A 21,720-nucleotide genomic window follows, 5' to 3' on the forward strand; every position below is an offset into this window, starting at 1 on the left:
TCTAATCAGTAAAAACAAGGAAAAGCGCACGCGCGAAATAATTGACGCGGAAAAGATAGATCGATTAGGAAGTACCTAGTTAGCATTCCCTCTGTTTATCTGTCCCAAAAATAATTTGCATGCATTCTTCTTGATGATATCAAGTATGTCTGGTGACATCGCGGCAATGCAGCGTGTACTCATATCTTTAACTTCACAAGAATGTTGTTGGAAGTTAGTGCTATGAGTATGACCTCTGGTTTTGTGCCGTAGCCATCTATTGCGCTACAACGACGGTTATAGGCTACAACCAGCAAATCACAGTGCTTACCTCATTATTTGCTCTCCTAAGCACTTAGAGCCATGCAGAAATGGGCAGCTGCGCAAGACTGCTACTTAGCTGCTGGTGTGGAGGCGCCTTAGTTTGCTTTGGTGGGGAAAATGTCGCCTAATTCTTGACCCCGATTCATACCCGAAATTATGCAAATATTTGCGGATTCCGCTCTCTCATAATATTCGTGATCATGATCTTCAGCTCTGCGCACAAATGTCGCTCCATTGGTTATAAAAGGCTTTTGTATCGTGTGAACAAGGAATATTATCAGTACGCCTGAATGAGCACTCAGATTACCAATGCAACCGAAACTAAAAAGTTGTAATAATTATTCTGCTTCATTCAACCGGTTGGAATTCAGAATTATGGATATGGTGAGTTGCGACCGTCTTCCAATATTTCTAAGCAATTGAAGAATGCTCACTACCTACATTCATTCACTGGCTGACAACGTACTCAACTTACACAGAGCGTTGTCGATGTTCTTCAGCGAGGCCGCGACATCCGCGCCCGATTGTCCGTGAATGCTGGAGCGTCGGATGAGGTCACATACCTGATCGCTGAATTTCTTTCTGTGCGGCTCCAGGAAAAGCATTTTTCACGAGGCATTGCGGCAGAAAGAAAAATGGGCAAAAATGATCCTTCACAAAGGTCATCCTTTACCTGAATGTAAAACTTCCATCTGGATGAGTTCCCTGGAATGTAATAAAGAGCTCGATATGTTTTTTTTTACCTAGAAATATTTGGATTCTGTGGGGCTGTTTACAAAAAAAGTCGAGACGAAGCATGTCCTTTCGAAGAGGATTCTCAGACAACACTATTCAACATTATTCAGTGGACAAGGGAATGTTAAGTGGTGCTCGTTAAGAAATACGCGACAGAAGCCAGCGGTCAGCGAAACCAAGAAGCGTAGGGGACGTTTCCTTTCAGGTTTTTCATAAATTCGATATTAATAAAAACACAAGAAAAAACAAGCATATGCCACAGGGGGGATTTCGAACCCTACACCTCCGCAGTTCGAATCCGGAGCTATACCAACCGAGCTGTGGCGACGACTGACCATTGCTTTCTGGGGTATTTATGTATTGTGTAAGCGAAACCCTCGTCCATAGTGGCGGACGTAGTACTTCCTGTATTAACACTAGTGTCATGCAGCAATGTGGTCGAATGGTGAGACTGAAGCTATGCGATACTACTCTTATGCTACCTGATGCGTCAAGCCTGCCAGATTCGGTGCCCATACAAATGAATGAGAAAGCAGTGCTCTTTACGACATATGTCACGGAAGCTAAGGGTCACTGAAACCAAGGAGCCCTCCCCCCTCCCCCATCCTCCCTCCCCCCATTGGTACGTTTCGTAGTTTTTCATCAATGGCAGATTAATGAAAGCTTAAAAAAAAACAACGTGAAATTCGGATGTTGGGGATTCAGATCTCTCCTGTGACATGTGGCTGTTTGTTCTTCTCATAACGAGAAACTTTTTCCATTCCCTTGTCTGCGAAATAGTTTAACGAGGGCCTCGCATCTAGTAGTCTTGATGCCATCGGCAGCATAAGGGGATTCTCGCACAGCGTCCACCCCCACTATTCGTCCACGCTCGGACGCTGCACTTGCAGTTACGCAGGACGTACTACATCTGCCACTATGAACGAGAATGGCGCTGGTGAAAACACTGAAGGTTCGGTTACACTACACTTAAATATCCTGGAAATAAGATTGGACATCTGCCGCAGTAGCTCAGTTGCCACAGAAGTGGGTGTGAAATTCGGAGGTAATAGGTTGGGATCCCAACGGCGGTATTTGGTTGTTTTTTTTCCGCTTTTATTTATACGTCATTAATGAAAAGCTACAAAATAAACAAAAAACATCCCCTACATACATTTTTTCTTCACATGCATGGCTTTCGTGATGTGTGTCACAACGGGCACCTCTTTCCGATCCCTTGTTTGCTGAATAGTTTAACGAGGTCCTCGAATATGGTAGTCTTGAGTCCGAAGGTAGCATAAGAGGGTTCTCGAACAGCTTCCACCCTCATCGTTCGACCACGTCCTTCCGTGGCACGTGCGGTAATACAGTACGCAATACGTCCGGCGCTATGGACGAGGGTGTCACTGGATATTCTCAAGGCTTGGTCACACTATACATAAATGCTGCCGAAATCAGAAGGTTGGAGAGCCGGTGACGTAGCTCATTTGGTAGAGCATCAGACGTGAAATTGGCAGGTCGTAGGTTCGAATCACACCGCAGGGATGTGGGTTTTCTTTAGTTTTTGATCTAAAATTTATTATAACTACAAAATTTATTTCCTTTCGGTAACCATTGACTTGCGTCATGTTCTACATTATGTACGCTTAGGTAAAAAGGCGTAGCTGTGATTGTCTCCAGGAGAAAACACAATCCATTTGTCAACTAATCCTTCCCTGATAAGTGGCCGACAAGCTCACATTGTGTCACGTTACACTGGCCTGCGAAGTATTTCCCAATAATATCCACTATAAAACGGTATGGTGTGTCCCGGCCTGATCCATGCTTAGAATTATTGTCGATTATATGTCAGAAAGCGAGAAGTATATTGATAGGAATCACTTGTTTTAATGGGGAAAACAGGCCAAACTTTGGGAACTATTAAACTCACCAGAACAGAATTCAGATGTGGAGAGACGAGGCAGGTCTGAAATACGAAAAAAAGAAATAGTACGAGCATGACTACAAAATTTTCCCGTTCCTCTGAAAAATTTGAACAACCAGTTTAAAGTTTTATTTACGTATAATGTTCGCGGTCGTTACTAAACTGTGATCGCATTCTGGACTTGTAAAATTATTACCAACTGCTCGTGCTCGTTGCAGTCTGTAACAGGATTCTAGCGACCAAAGAAGAACAAGAATCAAGCTGCGAGTAATATAGGTAGTCTATTAATGGTCTCACGATCACACCCCTTGCGTCATGCTCCCAGAGCGCAAAGTAGGCATTCTTGTTTGAAATATTACATCTTAACTTTGTGGAGCACAAGTGACAGCACAAAAGTACCAATGATAAAGTATACAAGCCAGGAAGCCTAGTCTCTAACAGTGCAGGCGCCGAAAAAAATTTCAGCAGACGACTTCAATGGACTAGAAAGAGTTCTGGGGGAAGAGAGCTCAATTGCTATTCTGCTGAATTCTCAGCTGTTTTAGGCGAGTTAAAATATTCCTGATTCGTGAACAAATTTCTAATGACTGCACTTCAATCAGATAGTATGAAGAGGTGATAATTCACAACAACTGAGTGCAAATTTCTCTCAAACTTGTAAAATACCAATCGGATAAACCTGCTTTCATTCCCACGCAGCTAACGAAACTCACGCTTGACTTTTCGCAGTCGGTACCATAGATGACGTTGCACTGCGCAGAAAGAGAATCAGAGACTTCAAGAAAAATGAGAACAGCGAAAAACAGAGTTGGTTTGTTTGAACTGAGGAAACTTTCCACCGTAATCATGGCATTTTACCAGCACACGGGGTGCAAGACAAGTGGTAGTGACAATACTCAATGCATAGAATGCGCCATGAGGCATTTCGTTTTTACTTTCGGTTTCAAGAAATGGCGCGTGGTCCTCTCAGCGCGATCAAAGCATCATTTTGATGTACATTTTTTAGCCATGTTTGGGGTTGCATGGTTAAGCTCAAGTTATTTTATTTTCGAAAAGTAAGGGCGCAAAGATTTTGTTGATCAAAAATTCAACTTTGCTCTACTCTGGTATATTGCGAATGTAAAAGCTCAAAGTTTTTCACTGCATAACCAGCTTGCTGATTGCTATAAAGATTACTTCGTTTTGCCCACATAGCACCAACCCCCATTTTCAGTCGGAATTGGCTTTTCTAATGTGGAGTGCCTTGTATGTTTTATTACGTACATCTCAAAATTGTTTGGAGCATTGACGACGACGTTTTTTTATTTTGCTGAATGCGAGGATTTCAATAAATTATTATTTCTCTTGACAGTCATTTTGCCTTGTTGCTCTAACAGATAAGAAACCTAGCACTTAGGAGACTAATTTTTAATAAGGATACATTTACGCCCGTATTTTTAGTCACGCCAGACCTCTTTAGGTTCGGCAAGTTTACTTTAAAGTTACTAGAAAGTAGTGATTTCGAATATGGTGAAGGCTAAAGGTTTGTCGTTTTGTATGCCATTGCTGTTCGTCGTCTTACCTTGTCCAGAAGGTGGTTAGGGAGAGAAATGGTGAAGTCTCCGTTCCTGCACTTTGTCAGCCTCACAGTGCCCTGCTTCGTGGAGGCAACAGCGTTCTTGAAGTCAGTAGCCACTGCGTAAGATATCTTCTTCATACCCAACATCATCATGAACACTACGTCACTGCATGAGAATATCGCTTTTAAGCCGCCGCGGTGGTTTAGTGGTTGTGGCGCTCGACTCCTTACAAGAAAGATGCGGCTTCTATACTGGTCTCGTCGGTCGCATTTTCATCATCATCATCATCAGCCTGATTGCGCTCACAGCAGGTCAAGTGCCTTTCCCATGTCTCTGCAGTTAACCCTGTCCTTTGTCAGCTGCGCCCACCGTATCCACGCAAACTTATTTAGCCCATCCGCCCACCTAACTTTGTAGAATGGTGGTTCCACAGCGCAAACACACACATACCAAGAAGGAGTCGAGACACAGAAACCAGCGCTCAACTTAAAACTGATTTTTTATGAGGAAGAAGCACTTCACTCTACCCACAAGAATAACAGCGCACATGCGCAATGCCAAAAAAAAGAAAGTAGCCAAGCGAAGCATTGCTCCACGTGCAATGGCACGCCGTTTTTTGATGACACAGACATGTTGTTCGTGCATTCAGACCAGCGCACTAGAGAAGTCGCCGAAGCTTTTCATATTATCAGAAAAAGTAAAGGGCGCGTGAGTACGCCATCTGTCACATTATCTCTTCGAGAAATGGATATGTTGCATAGTGGGTGGCTGTTCTGCGGATGCACACGTGCTTTTAAAGCGGTGTTACCTTTTACCAGAACTATGAGTTCCTTGACATAGCGCATGTGCGCTGTTTTTCCGTGTGTGTATATATGACGTGCTTCTTCCTAATAAAAAATCTGTTGCATGTTCAGCGCTGTTCTGAGCGTCTCGCCTCCTTCTTGGTATATGTGGGTTTGTGCTGTTGAACCACCATTATGCATCAATACCAACTAGCCCAATCTGCAGTTCTTCTACACCTAACTTTGTGCCCCCTTGCTGCGCTTGCCTTCTCTTTGATTCCAATTGTTGCCCTTAAGGACCAGTGTTGTCTATGGAGGCGAAATGCCCGAGACCCGTGCCGTCCGTGATGTCATTCTACGTTACGGAACCTGAGCAGGTCGAAATTATACGGACTCCTCCTCTACGGCGCCCTTCATAGCCTGGTCCCCTATTGACGTTGAAGCTCATAAACCAACGAGTTCTTTTATTGCGCTTCAATCAGCCACATCTTGACTCTCCTGTAGTCACCATCTCCCACAAAAATTTCTTAGCCCTCATGCCCAACTTCAATGTCTCCTACGTCAGCCGCGCTTCTGACCCCGTGGGTTTCAATCCTGTTACCATCGAAACGCTTCGATTTTACGGACGTACGCGTTATATGCCACTGGGCACCTTTATTTCCTCCTAAGGTCGAAATGGTAAGCAATTAAGAGCACTAACCTTATTTCTAAATAATCTTACTCTTTTTTGTTCACCCTTGCTTCGCTCTACGCTAAGATAAGAAAAATATCCCTGGTGCGGACACCGTGGACTGCTACAACAAAGTGACGGGCATTAGAAATTTAGGTTGGTCGATCCAGTTCGAGTAAGAGTAGATGATTCCGAGCGATAATGGGTGGCTGCTACTAGGCAAGACTGACTGCCTTTTATAGCATCAACAGATATTGCCTAAGAAATATTTTTCACCTTTACGCAGAGCACAACGTGGAGCCATGGAGCAGTTAAAAAAGGGGAGTGCTTCAGCGTTATTATTTTTTGCTTCGCTTTCTCACCTTCAACCCAGAACGATATAACCAGTATTTTGTAGTAACTGCCACTCTCTTTTTCAATATTCTCGCGCCGCCTACATGAGCATACGTCGCACTGACAAGGTCGAGAATCACCATACAAGTTTTTGGTATTGTGGGGTGACTACTCATTTCTAAAAATGAATAATGTTCGAGGCTTGCGTAGCAAATGCTTTGTTGCTTATTATAAGGCTGGAGGTATTGGTCAATACTTAGCCTCTAGGAATATATAAAGCTATGGAAGCACACATCAAAGGCGTATAGGATATCCTAATCTTAAGAAAAAGGTGTTAGGCTTTCCTTTCTGAGTATTGAATAAGCAATATTACGTACAAGCATAGCAGTTTGACGTTTTCGTCGCGTTGACGAGTGCGTAGATGATGTCAGCGTATGCAATCACAGCGTCGATCGGTCTGTGTAGTTCTTTCAGGGCTTCATACATTCACTCTAAACCATTCCATTTCACGAATATGTGGCGTGAAACCACTTGGCTTAAGGTCCGCTCAGTTAAAAAAACTGTACCGCTTTTAGTTTGGCTCACCCAGAGAGGCTTTCTGTTTATTCAGACTTTAGAACACTCTAATGTGAGAGATCTTCTGGAATGTTCTGGACTGCATGGCTTATTTCTACGTTTTAAAAGTCTCCTGCAAGGGGCAAGATTTTCTTAGGTGCATTGTTTCTAATTTCATGAACATAAGATGCATATTGACAGCCCCTGGATTGTTATTCTTCAAAAAAGTTTTCTTTTCACCCTTCTGAGGCGAGAATATTCCGGTTATTTTCTTTTCTAGTGGAAAAGGGCTTTGTGCATTGTGCTGACAACGTTTCAGTTCAGGCGCAGTTTTTACGGACACCACGATACATCCGAATATTGCATCAGTATTACACCATCACCTTCCAGAATGTGTAAGAACAGTGTAATTTGTAAACAGTTAGTTTTCTTTTTACTGTTGACGGATAATGCGCAGGAGTAATTGAACCCATAAACCGCAGAAACTTAACGTCACAGCGGGCTTAAAAGAGTCTATGGCGGCCTAGCAGTTCGTGAAAAAAAGGTTTTTTGTCAAAATTTTATTTCCTAGGATCCAGTCCAGCGTCAACGAAATAATAAATTTCTAAAGTACAATTAAATGTTAGTGACTGACATATTCCTGAATTTTAACGCATCATTTTTACATGATAAACTTTTGGAACAGTTAAACATGATAACATAATGATACCACTGAATGGATATGAAAGAGCCTTACCGCTGTAGGATTGCAGGTTGTGCAGTTTTGTTGAAAACACTGGCAGGAGGAGAAAAAAGTGACAAGAAAATATAGAAACATTCTATGTACGAATCAGCTATCTGTGTTTTGACGACTAAAAAATAATGATCAATAAATGGCGACAACTGAGTTCGGAGTCTAGCGTCCTAGTTATACGAAGAAGTTCAATGTTTGAGAGGCATTTAGCTTATTTTTCTTATTTCAGGAAAATAAAATATTGTTCTTGATTTAATAGTTCTTAACCTTTGCTGTCTAAAGTGATACAGTTACAGAATTGCACTGGGCAACAGCAATAATTTTTGAGGATGTACTGTTTAATTTTCTAATCTTTTAAAACTCGCCAACACTACACGCGGAAATGAAAACAGACAAATCCATCGCACGGGCACCTTACTTTTTGGGAGCGGAAGTTGTAATTCTCGTCCACATACCTTGCAGGTCATTTTACGGCGCAAATATGACCGTGAAGTGGCCTCAATTATTGAAAAGACAAGAAAATAGTTGTGTAGGTTGGAATTGAACCTGATCCTCTGTCATTCTACACCTGTACACTTGCACTCCGCCACGACCGTTGTTTATTTTTTGTATTTCATGGAAATCAAATCCGCAAGTCTACCAAATGCTTTAATTACACGCATCCAATTCCGCGATGCAGACACAGATTCTAATCTCTTCGTATCCTGCACTCAACCAGCACATCAAAATTGCGAGAGACACACAGATGTGTCAAGAAGCGGCAACCATTCAGGCTGCCGGTCCTGCGCAGCACAAACACCCCGCACCAAGACTAACTGTTCACTGAACAGAGAACAGAGACTTAGATGAACGACGAGGTGGTTCTGCGTGTCGGCCCATCATGCGGCTTTTCCTCAGGCTAAGATGTCTAAATGTCTAAAAGTTCAATCAATGCTGTGTGTGTTGCCATGATGCCGTGTTTTTCTGAGGCATACTACAGCGAACGAAAAAAAAGAACATTGAGATCTCGCAATAGAGTCTGAGGTTCTTTCCTCTCCTGAAAGACTCCGGGATTCCGCGCGATCTCTTGATGCTGATTCAACTTGCTAGCCTCCGCCATGGTTGTTCGACTCTTGGAAGTGAAGACGTGTCTGTATTTTGCAGATATGTACTGAGGCATGCGCGAAGAATTTAATGATGAGCGTGCAAATTACAGGCATTCCTATTAAGCGAGCACTGCCATACGTTTCTGGTGAGTTTGCTTCATGCATGGCGTGCAGTCGTAGCGGCATAATGCGGCACCCAGTGAAGAAACAACACTAAATGTACGCCGATTGTCTAGCCGATGGCGCGCGTCTAATGAATGACACAGATGTTTAAGAAACGTACCTTAGATTTATGCACTCAGGCGTTTATGAATACTTTAATGATCAGCTTGTGAGTTAGGGATATTACAATTAGGCGAGTATTGAAATACGTTTCTGATGAATTTTCTTCGTGCATGGCGTGCTGTCGTAGCAGCATCATGCGGCACTCTGTGAAGAAACAACACTCAATGTACGGTGATTGTCTTGCCGATGGCACGCGTCTAATGATTGCGCAGATGTTTAAGAAACGTACCTTGGATTTATGCATTCAGGCGTTTATGAATACTTTAATGATCAGCTTGTGGGTTAGGGATATTACAATTAAGCGAGTATTGAAATACGTTTCTGATGAATTTTCTTCGTGCATGGCGTGCTGTCGTAGCAGCATCATGCGGCACTCTGTGAAGAAATAACACTCAATGTACGGTGATTGTCTTGCCGATGGCGCGCGTCTAATGAATGCGCAGATGTTTAAGAAACGTACCTTGGATTTATGCATTCAGGCGTTTATGAATAGTTTAATGATGAGCTTGTAAGTTAAAGAGATTCCAATTAAGCAAGTACTGAAGTACGTTTCTGGTGAATTTCCTCCGTGGATGGCGTGTAGTCGTACCGGCATCATGCGGCACCCTATGAAGAAACAACACGGCGATTGTCTTGCCGATGGCGCGCGTCTAATGAATGCACAGATGTTTAAGAAACGTACCTTGGATTTATGCATTCAGGCACTTATGAATAGTTTAATGATGAGCTTGTAAGTTAAGGATATTCCAATTAAGCTAGTACTGAAATACGTTTCTGGTGAATTTCCTTCGTGGATAGCGTGTAGTCGCACCGGCATCATGCAGCACCCTGTGAAGAAACAACACGGCGATTTTCTTGCCGATGGCGCGAGTCTAATGAATGCACAGATGTCTAACAAACGCTCCTGGGATTTATGCATTAAGCGTTTATGAATAATTTAATGATGACCTTGTAAGTTAAGGATATTCCAATTAAGCGAGTACTGAAATACGTTTCTGGTGAATTTCCTTCGTGGATGGCGTGTAGTCGCACCGGCGTCATGCAGCACCCTCTGAAGAAACAACACGGCAATTGTCTTGCCGATGGCGCGAGTCTAATGAATGCACAGATGTTAAGGAACGTACCTGGGAATTATGCATTCAAGCGTTTATGAATAATTTAATGATGAGCTTGTAAGTTAAGAATATTCCAATTAAGCGAGTACTGAAATACGTTTCTGGTGAATTTCCTTCGTGAATGGCGTGTAGTCGCACAGGCATCATGCGGCACCCTGTGAAGAAACAACACGGCGATTGTCTTGCCGATGGCGCGCGTCTAATGAATGCACAGGTGTTTAAGAAACGTACCTGGGATTTATGCATTCAAGCGTTTATGAATAATTTAATGATGAGCTTGTAAGTTAGGGATATTCCAATTAAGCGTATACTCAAATATGTTTCTGGTGAATTTCCTTCGTGGATGGCGTGTAGTCGCACCGGCATCATGCGGCACCCTGTGAAGAAACAACACGGCGATTGTCTTGCCGATGGTGCGCGTCTAATGATTGCACAGATGTTTAAGAAACGTACCTTGTATTTATGCATTCAGGAGTTTATGACTAGTTTATTGATGAGCTTGTAAGTTAGGGATATTCCAATTAAGCGAGTACTGAAAAACGTTTCTGGTGAATTTCCTTCGTGGATGGCGTGTAGTCGCACCGGCATCATGCGGCACCCTGTGAAGAAACAATACGGCGATTGTCTTGCCGATGGTGCGCGTCTAATGAATGCAGAGATGTTTAAGAAACGTACCTGGGATTTATGCATTCGAGCGTTTATGAATAATTTAATGATGAGCTTGTAAGTTAGGGGTATTCCAATTAAGCGAGTACTGAACTACGTTTCTGGTGAATTTCCTTCGTGGATGGCGTGTAGTCGCAGCGGCATCATGCGGCACCCTGTGAAGAAACAACACGGCGATTGTCTTGCTGATGGTTCGCGTCTAATGAATGCACAGATGTACAAGAAACGTACCTTGTATTTATGCATTCAGGCGTTTATGACTAGTTTATTGATGAGCTTGTAAGTTAGGGATATTCCAATTAAGCGAGTACTGAAATACGTTTCTGGTGAATTTCCTTCATGGATGGCGTGTAGTCGTACCGGCATCATGCGGCACCCTATGAAGAAACAACACGGCGATTGTCTTGCCGATGGTGCGCGTCTAATGAATGCAGAGATGTTTAAGAAACGTACCTTGGATTTATGCATTCAGGCGTTTATGACTAGTTTAATGATGAGCTTGTAAGTTAGGGATATTCCAATTAAGCGAGTACTGAAATACGTTTCTAGTGAATTTCCTTCGTGGATGGCGTGTAGTCGCACCGGCATCATGCGGCATCCTGTGAAGAAACAACACGGCGATTGTCGTACCGATGGTGCGCGTCTAATGAATGCACAGATGTTTAAGAAACGTACCTTGTATTTATGCATTCAGGCGTTTATGACTAGTTTAATGATGAGCTTGTAAGTTAGGGATATTCCAATTAAGCGAGTACTGAAATACGTTTCTAGTGAATTTCCTTCGTGGATGGCGTGCTGTCGTAGCAGCATCATGCGGCACTCTGTGAAGAAACAACACTCAATGTACGGTGATTGTCTTGCCGATGGCGCGCGTCTCATGAATGCGCAGATGTTTAAAAAACGTACCTTGGATTTATGCATTCAGGCACTTATGAATAGCTTAATGATGAGCTTGTAAGTTAAGGATATTCTAATTAAGCTAGTACTGAAATACGTTTCTGGTGAATTTCCTTCGTGGATGGCGTGTAGTCGCACCGGCATCATGCAGCACCCTGTGAAGAAACAACACGGCGATTTTCTTGCCGATGGCGCGAGTCTAATGAAAGCACAGATGTCTAACAAACGCACCTGGGATTTATGCATTCAGGCGTTTATGAATAATTTAATGATGAGCTTGTAAGTTAAGGATATTCCAATTAAGCGAGTACTGAAATACGTTTCTGGTGAATTTCCTTCGTGAATGGCGTGTAGTCGCACAGGCATCATGCGGCACCCTGTGAAGAAACAACACGGCGATTGTCTTGCCGATGGCGCGCGTCTAATGACTGCACAGGTGTTTAAGAAACGTACCTGGGATTTATGCATTCAAGCGTTTATGAATAATTTAATGATGAGCTTGTAAGTTAGGGATATTCCAATTAAGCGAGTACTGAAATACGTTTCTGGTGAATTTCCTTCGTGGATGGCGTGTAGTCGCACCGGTATCATGCGGCACCCTGTGAAGAAACAACACGGCGATTGTCTTGCCGATGGTGCGCGTCTAATGAATGCACAGATGTTTAAGAAACGTACCTTGTATTTATGCATTCAGGCGTTTATGACTAGTTTATTGATGAGCTTGTAAGTTAGGGATATTCCAATTAAGCGAGTACTGAAATACGTTTCTAGTGAATTTCCTTCGTGGATGGCGTGTAGTTGCACCGGCATCATGCGGCACCCTGTGAAGAAACAACACTGCGATTGTCTTGCCGATGGTGCGCGTCTAATGATTATACAGATGTTTAAGAAACGTACCCGGGATTTATGCATTCGAGCGTTTATGAACAGTTTAATGATGAGCTTGTATGTTAGGGGTATACCAATTAAGCGAGTACTGAACTACGTTTCTGGTGAATTTCCTTCGTGGATGACGTGTAGTCGCAGCGGCATCATGCGGCACCCTGTGAAGAAACAACACGGCGATTGTTTTGCTGATGGTGCACGTCTAATGAATGCACAGATGTATAAGAAACGTACCTTGTATTTATGCATTCAGGAGTTTATGACTAGTTTATTGATGAGCTTGTAAGTTAGGGATATTCCAATTTGGCGAGTACTGAAATACGTTTCTGGTGAATTTCCTTCGTGGATGGCGTGTAGTCGCACCGGCATCATGCGGCACCCTGTGAAGAAACAATACGGCGATTGTCTTGCCGATGGTGCGCGTCTAATAAATGCAGAGATGTTTAAGAAACGTACCTGGGATTTATGCATTCGAGCGTTTATGAATAATTTAATGATGAGCTTGTAAGTTAGGGGTATTCCAAATAAGCGAGTACTGAACTACGTTTCTGGTGAATTTCCTTCGTGGATGGCGTGTAGTCGCAGCGGCATCATGCGGCACCCTGTGAAGAAACAACACGGCGATTGTCTTGCTGATGGTGCGCGTCTAATGAATGCACAGATGTATAAGAAACGTACCTTGTATTTATGCATTCAGGTGTTTATGACTAGTTTATTGATGAGCATGTAAGTTAGGGATATTCCAATTAAGCGAGTACTGAAATATGTTTCTGGTGAATTTCCTTCATGGATGGCGTCTAGTCGCACCGGCATCATGCGGCACCCTGTGAAGAAAGAACACGGCGATTGTCTTGCCGATGGTGCGCGTCTAATGAATGCAGAGATGTTTAAGAAACGTACCTTGGATTTATGCATTCAGGCGTTTTTGACTAGTTTAATGATGAGCTTGTAAGTTAGGGATATTCCAATTAAGCGAGTACTGAAATACGTTTCTAGTGAATTTCCTTCGTGGATGGCGTGTAGTCGCACCGGGATCATGCGGCACCCTGTGAAGAAACAACACGGCGATTGTCTTGCCGATGGTGCGCGTCTAATGAATGCACATATGTTTAAGAAACGTACCTTGTATTTATGCATTCAGGCGTTTATGACTAGTTTAATGATGAGCTTCTAAGTTAGGAATATTCCAATTAAGCGAGTACTGAAATACGTTTCTAGTGAATTTCCTTCGTGGATGGCGTGTAGTCGCAGCGGCATCATGCGGCACCCTGTGAAGAAACAACACGGCGATTGTCTTGCCGATGGTGCGCGTCTAATGAATGCACAGATGTTTAAGAAACGTACCTTGTATTATTGCATTCAGGCGTTTATGACTAGTTTATTGATGAGCATGTAAGTTAGGGATATTCCAATTAAGCGAGTAATGAAATACGTTTCTAGTGAATTTCCTTCGTGGATGGCGTATAGTCGCAGCGGCATCATGCGGCACCCTGTGAAGAAACAACACGGTGATTGTCTTGCCGATGATGCGCGTCTAATGAATGCACAGATGTTTAAGAAACGTACCTTGTATTTATGCATTCAGGCGTTTATGACTGGTTTATTGATGAGTTTGTAAGTAAGGGATATTCCATTTAAGCGAGTAATGAAATACGGTTCTAGTGAATTTCCTTCGTGGATGGCGTGTAGTCGCAGCGGCATCATGCGGCATCCTGTGAAGAAACAACACGGCGATTGTCTTGTTGATGGTGCGCGTCTAATGAATGCACAGATGTTTAAGAAACGTACCTTCTATTTATGCATTCAGGCGTTTATGACTAGTTTATTGATGAGCTTGTAAGTTAGTGATATTCCAATTAAGCGAGTAATGAAACACGTTTCTAGTGAATTTCCTTCGTGGATGGCGTGTAGTCGCACCGGCATCATGCGGCACCCTGTGAAGAAACAACACGGCGATTGTCTTGCTGATGGTGCGCGTCTAATGAATGCACAGATGTATAAGAAACGTACCTTGTATTTATGCATTCAGGCGTTTATGACTAGTTTAATGATGAGCTTGTAAGTTAGGGGTGTTCCAATTAAGCGAGTAATGAAATACGTTTCTGGTGAATTTCCTTCGTGGATGGCGTGTAGTCGCACCTGCATCATGCGGCACCCTGTGAAGAAACAACACGGCGATTGTCTTGCCGATGGTGCGCGTCTAATGAATGCACAGATGTTTAAGAAACGTACCTTCTATTTATGCATTCAGGCGTTTATGACTAGTTTATTGATGAGCTTCTAAGTTAGGGATATTCCAATTAAGCGAGTAATGAAATACGTTTCTAGTGAATTTCCTTCGTGGATGGCGTGTAGTCGCACCGGCATCATGCGGCACCCTGTGAAGAAACAACACGGCGATTGTCTTGCCGATGGTGCGCGTCCAATGAATGCACAGATGTTTAAGAAACGTACCTTGTATTTATGCTATAAGGCGTTTATGACTAGTTTATTGATGAGCTTGTAAGTTATAGATATTCCAATTAAGCGAGTACTGAAATACGTTTCTAGTGAAATTCCTTCGTGGATGGCGTGTAGTCGCACCGGCATCATGCGGCACCCTGTGAAGAAACAACACGGCGATTGTCTTGCTGATGGTGCGCGTCTAATGAATGCACAGATGTATAAGAAACGTACCTTGTATTTATGCATTCAGGAGTTTATGACTAGTTTATTGATGAGCTTGTAAGTTAGGGATGTTCCAATTAAGCGAGTAATGAAATACGTTTCTGGTGAATTTCCTTCGTGGATGGCGTGTAGTCGCACCTGCATCATGCGGCACCCTGTGAAGAAACAACACGGCGATTGTCTTGCCCATGGTGCGCGTCTAATGAATGCACAGATGTTTAGGAAACGTACCTGGAATTTATGCATTCGAGCGTTTATGAATAGTTTAATGATGAGTCTGTAAGTTAGGGGTATTCCAATTAAGCGAGTACTGAAATATGTTTCTAGTGAATTTCCTTCGTGGATGGCGTGTAGTCGCACCGGCATCATGCGGCACCCTGTGAAGAAACAACACGGCGATTGTCTTGCCGATGGTGCGCGTCTAATGAATGCACAGATGTTTAAGAAACGTACCTTGTATTTATGCATTCAGGCGTTTATGACTAGTTTAATGATGAGCTTGTAAGTTAGGGATATTCCAATTAGGCGAGTACTGAAATACGTTTCTAGTGAATTTCCTTCGTGGATGGCGTGTAGTCGCAGCGGCATCATGCGGCACCCTGTGAAGAAACAATACGGCGATATTCTTGCCGATGGTGCGCGTCTAATGAATGCAGAGATGTTTAAGAAACGTACCTGGGATTTATGCATTCGAGCATTTATGAATAATTTAATGATGAGCTTGTAAGTTAGGGGTATTCCAATTAAGCGAGTACTGAACTACGTTTCTGGTGAATTTCCTTCGTGGATGGCGTGTAGTCGCACCGGCATCATGCGGCACCCTGTGAAGAAACAACACGGCGATTGTCTTGCCGATGGTGCGCGTCTAATGAATGCACAGATGTTTAAGAAACGTACCTGGGATTTATGCATTCGAGCATTTATGAATAGTTTAATGATGAGCTTGTAAGTTAAGGGTATTCCAATTAAGCGAGTACTGAACTACGTTTCTGGTGAATTTCCTTCGTGGATGGCGTGTAGTCGCAGCGGCATCATGCGGCACCATGTGAAGAAACCACACGGCGATTGTCTTGCCGATGGCGCGCGTCTAATGAATGCACAGGTGTTTAAGAAACGTACCTGGGATTTACGCATTCAAGCGTTTATGAATAATTTATTGATGAGCTTGTAAGTTAGGGATATTCCAATTAAGCGAGTACTCAAATACGTTTCTGGTGAATTTCCTTCGTGGATGGCGTGTAGTCGCACCGGCATCATGCGGCACCCTGTGAAGAAAACCCACGGCGATTGTCTTGCCGATAGTGCGCGTCTAATGAATGCACAGATGTTTAAGAAACGTACCTTGTATTTATGCATTCAGGCGTTTATGACTAGTTTAATGATGAGCTTGTAAGTTGGGGATATTCCAATTAGGCGAGTACTGAAATACGTTTCTAGTGAATTTCCTTCGTGGATGGCGTGTAGTCGCACCGGCATCATGCGGCACCCTGTGAAGAAACAACACGGCGATTGTCTTGCCGATGGTGCGCGTCTAATGATTGCACAGATGTTTAAGAAACGTACCTTGTATTTATGCATTCAGGAGTTTATGACTAGTTTATTGATGAGCTTGTAAGTTAGGGATATTCCAATTAAGCGAGTACTGAAATACGTTTCTGGTGAATTTCCTTCGTGGATGGCGTGTAGTCGCACCGGCATCATGCGGCACCCCGTGAAGAAACAATACGGCGATTGTCTTGCCGATGGTGCGCGTCTAATGAATGCAGAGATGTTTAAGAAACGTACCTGGGATTTATGCATTCGAGCGTTTATGAATAATTTAATGATGAGCTTGTAAGTTAGGGGTATTCCAATTAAGCGAGAACTGAACTACGTTTCAGGTGAATTTCCTTCGTGGATGGCGTGTAGTCGCAGCGGCATCATGCGGCACCCTGTGAAGAAACAACACGGCGATTGTCTTGCTGATGGTGCGCGTCTAATGAATGCACAGATGTATAAGAAACGTACCTTGTATTTATGCATTCAGGCGTTTATGACTAGTTTATTGATGAGCTTGTAAGTTAGGGATATTCCGATTAAGCCAGTACTGAAATACGTTTCTGGTGAATTTCCTTCATGGATGGCGTGTAGTCGTACCGGCATCATGCGGCACCCTATGAAGAAACAACACGGCGATTGTCTTGCCGATGGTGCGCGTCTAATGAATGCAGAGATGTTTAAGAAACGTACCTTGGATTTATGCATTCAGGCGTTTATGACTAGTTTAATGATGAGCTTGTAAGTTAGGGATATTCCAATTAGGCGAGTACTGAAATACGTTTCTAGTGAATTTCCTTCGTGGATGGCGTGTAGTCGCACCGGCATCATGCGGCACCCTGTGAAGAAACAACACGGCGATTGTCTTGCCGATGGTGCGCGTCTAATGAATGCACAGATGTTTAAGAAACGTACCTTGTATTTATGCATTCAGGCGTTTATGACTAGTTTATTGATGAGCTTGTAAGTTAGGGATATTCCAATTAGGCGAGTACTGAAATACGTTTCTGGTGAATTTCCTTCGTGGATGGCGTGTAGTCGCACCGGCGTCATGCAGCACCCTGTGAAGAAACAACACGGCGATTGTCTTGCCGATGGCGCGAGTCTAATGAATGCACAGATGTTTAAGAAACGTACCTGGGATTTATGCATTCGAGCGTTTATGAATAATTTAATGATGAGCTTGTAAGTTAGGGGTATTCCCATTAAGCGAGTACTGAACTACGTTTCTGGTGAATTTCCCTCGTGGATGGCGTGCTGTCGTAGCAGCATCATGCGGCACTCTGTGAAGAAACAACACTCAATGTACGGTGATTGTCTTGCCGATGGCGCGCGTCTCATGAATGCGCAGATGTTTAAGAAACGTACCTTGGATTTATGCATTCAGGCACTTATGAATAGTTTAATGATAAGCTTGTAAGTTAAGGATATTCCAATTAGGCTAGTACTGAAATACGTTTCTGGTGAATTTCCTTCGTGGATGGCGTGTAGTCGCACCAGCATCATGCAGCACCCTGTGAAGAAACAACACGGCGATTTTCTTGCCGATGGCGCGAGTCTAATGAATGCACAGATGTCTAACAAACGCACCTGAATTTATGCATTCAGGCGTTTATGAATAATTTAATGATGAGCTTGTAAGCTAAGGATATTCCAATTAAGCGAGTACTGAAATACGTTTCTGGTGAATTTCCTTCGTGGATGGCGTGTAGTCGCACCGGCGTCATGCAGCACCCTGTGAAGAAACAACACGGCGATTGTCTTGCCGATGGCGCGAGTCTAATGAATGCACAGATGTTTAAGAAACGTACCTGGGAAGTATGCATTCAAGCGTTTATGAATAATTTAATGATGAGCTTGTAAGTTAAGAATATTTTAATTAAGCGAGTACTGAAATACGTTTCTGGTGAATTTCCTTCGTGAATGGCGTGTAGTCGCACAGGCATCATGCGGCACCCTGTGAAGAAACAACACGGCGATTGTCTTGCCGATGGCGCGCGTCTAATGACTGCACAGGTGTTTAAGAAACGTACCTGGGATTTATGCATTCAAGCGTTTATGAATAATTTAATGATAAGCTTGTAAGTTAGGGATATTCCAATTAAGCGAGTACTGAAATACGTTTCTGGTGAATTTCCTTCGTGGATGGCGTGTAGTCGCACCGGTATAATAAGGCACCCTGTGAAGAAACAACACGGCGATTGTCTTGCCGATGGTGCGTGTCTAATGATTGCACAGATGTTTAAGAAACGTACCTTGTATTTATGCATTCAGGAGTTTATGACTAGTTTATTGATGAGCTTGTAAGTTAGGGATATTCCAATTAGGCGAGTACTGAAATACGTTTCTGGTGAATTTCCTTCGTGGATGGCGTGTAGTCGCACCGGCATCATGCGGCACCCTGTGAAGAAACAATACGGCGATTGTCTTGCCGATGTTGCGCGTCTAATGAATGCAGAGATGTTTAAGAAACGTACCTGGGATTTATGCATTCGAGCGTTTATGAATAATTTAATGATGAGCTTGTAAGTTAGGGGTATTCCCATTAAGCGAGTACTGAACTACGTTTCTGGTGAATTTCCTTTGTGGATGGCGTGTAGTCGCAGCGGCATCATGCGGCACCCTGTGAAGAAACGACACGGCGATTGTCTTGCTGATGGTGCACGTCTAATGAATGCACAGATGTTTAAGAAACGTACCTTGTATTTATGCATTCAGGGTTTTATGACTGGTTTATTGATGAGCTTGTAAGTTAGGGATATTCCAATTAAGCGAGTACTGAAATACGTTTCTAGTGAATTTCCTTCGTGGATGGCGTGTAGTCGCACCGGCATCATGCGGCACCCTGTGAAGAAACAACACGGCGATTGTCTTGCCGATGGTGCGCGTCTAATGAATGCACAGATGTTTAAGAAACGTACCTTGTATTTATGCATTCAGGCGTTTATGACTAGTTTAATGATGAGCTTGTAAGTTAAGGGTATTCCAATTAAGCGAGTACTGAAATACGTTTCTAGTGAATTTCCTTCGTGGATGGCGTGTAGTCGCACCGGCATCATGCGGCACCCTGTGAAGAAACAACACGGCGATTGCCTTGCCGATGGTGCGCGTCTAATGATTGCACAGATGTTTAAGAAACGTACCTTGTATTTATGCATTCAGGAGTTTATGACTAGTTTATTGATGAGCTTGTAAGTTAATGATATTCCAATTAAGCGAGTACTGAAATACGTTTCTGGTGAATTTCCTTCGTGGATGGCGTGTAGTCGCACCGGGATCATGCGGCACCCTGTGAAGAAACAATACGGCGATTGTCTTGCCGATGGTGCGCGTCTAATGAATGCAGAGATGTTTAAGAAACGTACCTGGGATTTATGCATTCGAGCGTTTATGAATAATTTAATGATGAGCTTGTAAGTTAGGGGTATTCCAATTAAGCGAGTACTGAACAACGTTTCTGGTGAATTTCCTTCGTGGATGGCGTGTAGTCGCAGCGGCATCATGCGGCACCCTGTGAAGAAACAACACGGCGATTGTCTTGCTGATGGTGCGCGTCTAATGAATGCACAGATGTATAAGAAACGCACCTTGTATTTATGCAGTCCGGCGTTTATGACTAGTTTATTGATGAGCTTGTAAGTTAGGGATATTCCAATTAAGCGAGTACTGAAATACGTTTCTGGTGAATTTCCTTCATGGATGGCGTGTAGTCGTACCGGCATCATGCGGCACCCTATGAAGAAACAACACGGCGATAGTCTTGCCGATGGTGCGCGTCTAATGAATGCAGAGATGTTTAAGAAACGTACCTTGGATTTATGCATTCAGGCGTTTATGACTAGTTTAATGATGAGCTTGTAAGTTAGGGATATTCCAAATAAGCGAGTACTGAAATACGTTTCTAGTGAATTTCCTTCGTGGATGGCGTGTAGTCGCACCGGCATCATGCGGCACCCTGTGAAGAAACAACACGGCGATTGTCTTGCCGATGGTGCGCGTCTAATGAATGCACAGATGTTTAAGAAACGTACCTTGTATTTATGCATTCAGGCGTTTATGACTAGTTTAATGATGAGCTTGTAAGTTAGGGATATTCCAATTAAGCGAGTACTGAAATACGTTTCTAGTGAATTTCCCTCGTGGATGGCGTGCTGTCGTAGCAGCATCATGCGGCACTCTGTGAAGAAACAACACTCAATGTACGGTGATTGTCTTGCCGATGGCGCGCGTCTCATGAATGCGCAGATGTTTAAGAAACGTACCTTGGATTTATGCATTCAGGCACTTATGAATAGTTTAATGATAAGCTTGTAAGTTAAGGATATTCCAATTAAGCTAGTACTGAAATACGTTTCTGGTGAATTTCCTTCGTGGATGGCGTGTAGTCGCACCGGCATCATGCAGCACCCTGTGAAGAAACAACACGGCGATTTTCTTGCCGATGGCGCGAGTCTAATGAATGCACAGATGTCTAACAAACGCGCCTGGGATTTATGCATTCACGCGTTTATGAATAATTTAATGATGAGCTTGTAAGTTAAGGATATTCCAATTAAGCGAGTACTGAAATACGTTTCTGGTGAATTTCCTTCGTGGATGGCGTGTAGTCGCACCGGCGTCATGCAGCACCCTGTGAAGAAACAACACGGCGATTGTCTTGCCGATGGCGCGAGTCTAATGAATGCACAGATGTTTAAGAAACGTACCTGGGAATTATGCATTCAAGCGTTTATGAATAATTTAAGATGAGCTTGTAAGTTAAGAATATTCCAATTAAGCGAGTACTGAAATACGTTTCTGGTGAATTTCCTTCGTGAATGGCGTGTAGTCGCACAGGCATCATGCGGCACCCTGTGAAGAAACAGCACGGCGATTGTCTTGCCGATGGCGCGCGTCTAATGAATGCAGAGATGTTTAAGAAACGTACCTTGGATTTATGCATTCAGGCGTTTATGACTAGTTTAATGATGAGCTTGTAAGTTAGGGATATTTCAATTAAGCGAGTACTGAA

Source organism: Amblyomma americanum, chromosome 9 (assembly GCF_052857255.1).
Source record: "Amblyomma americanum isolate KBUSLIRL-KWMA chromosome 9, ASM5285725v1, whole genome shotgun sequence".
NCBI lineage: Eukaryota > Metazoa > Arthropoda > Arachnida > Ixodida > Ixodidae > Amblyomma > Amblyomma americanum.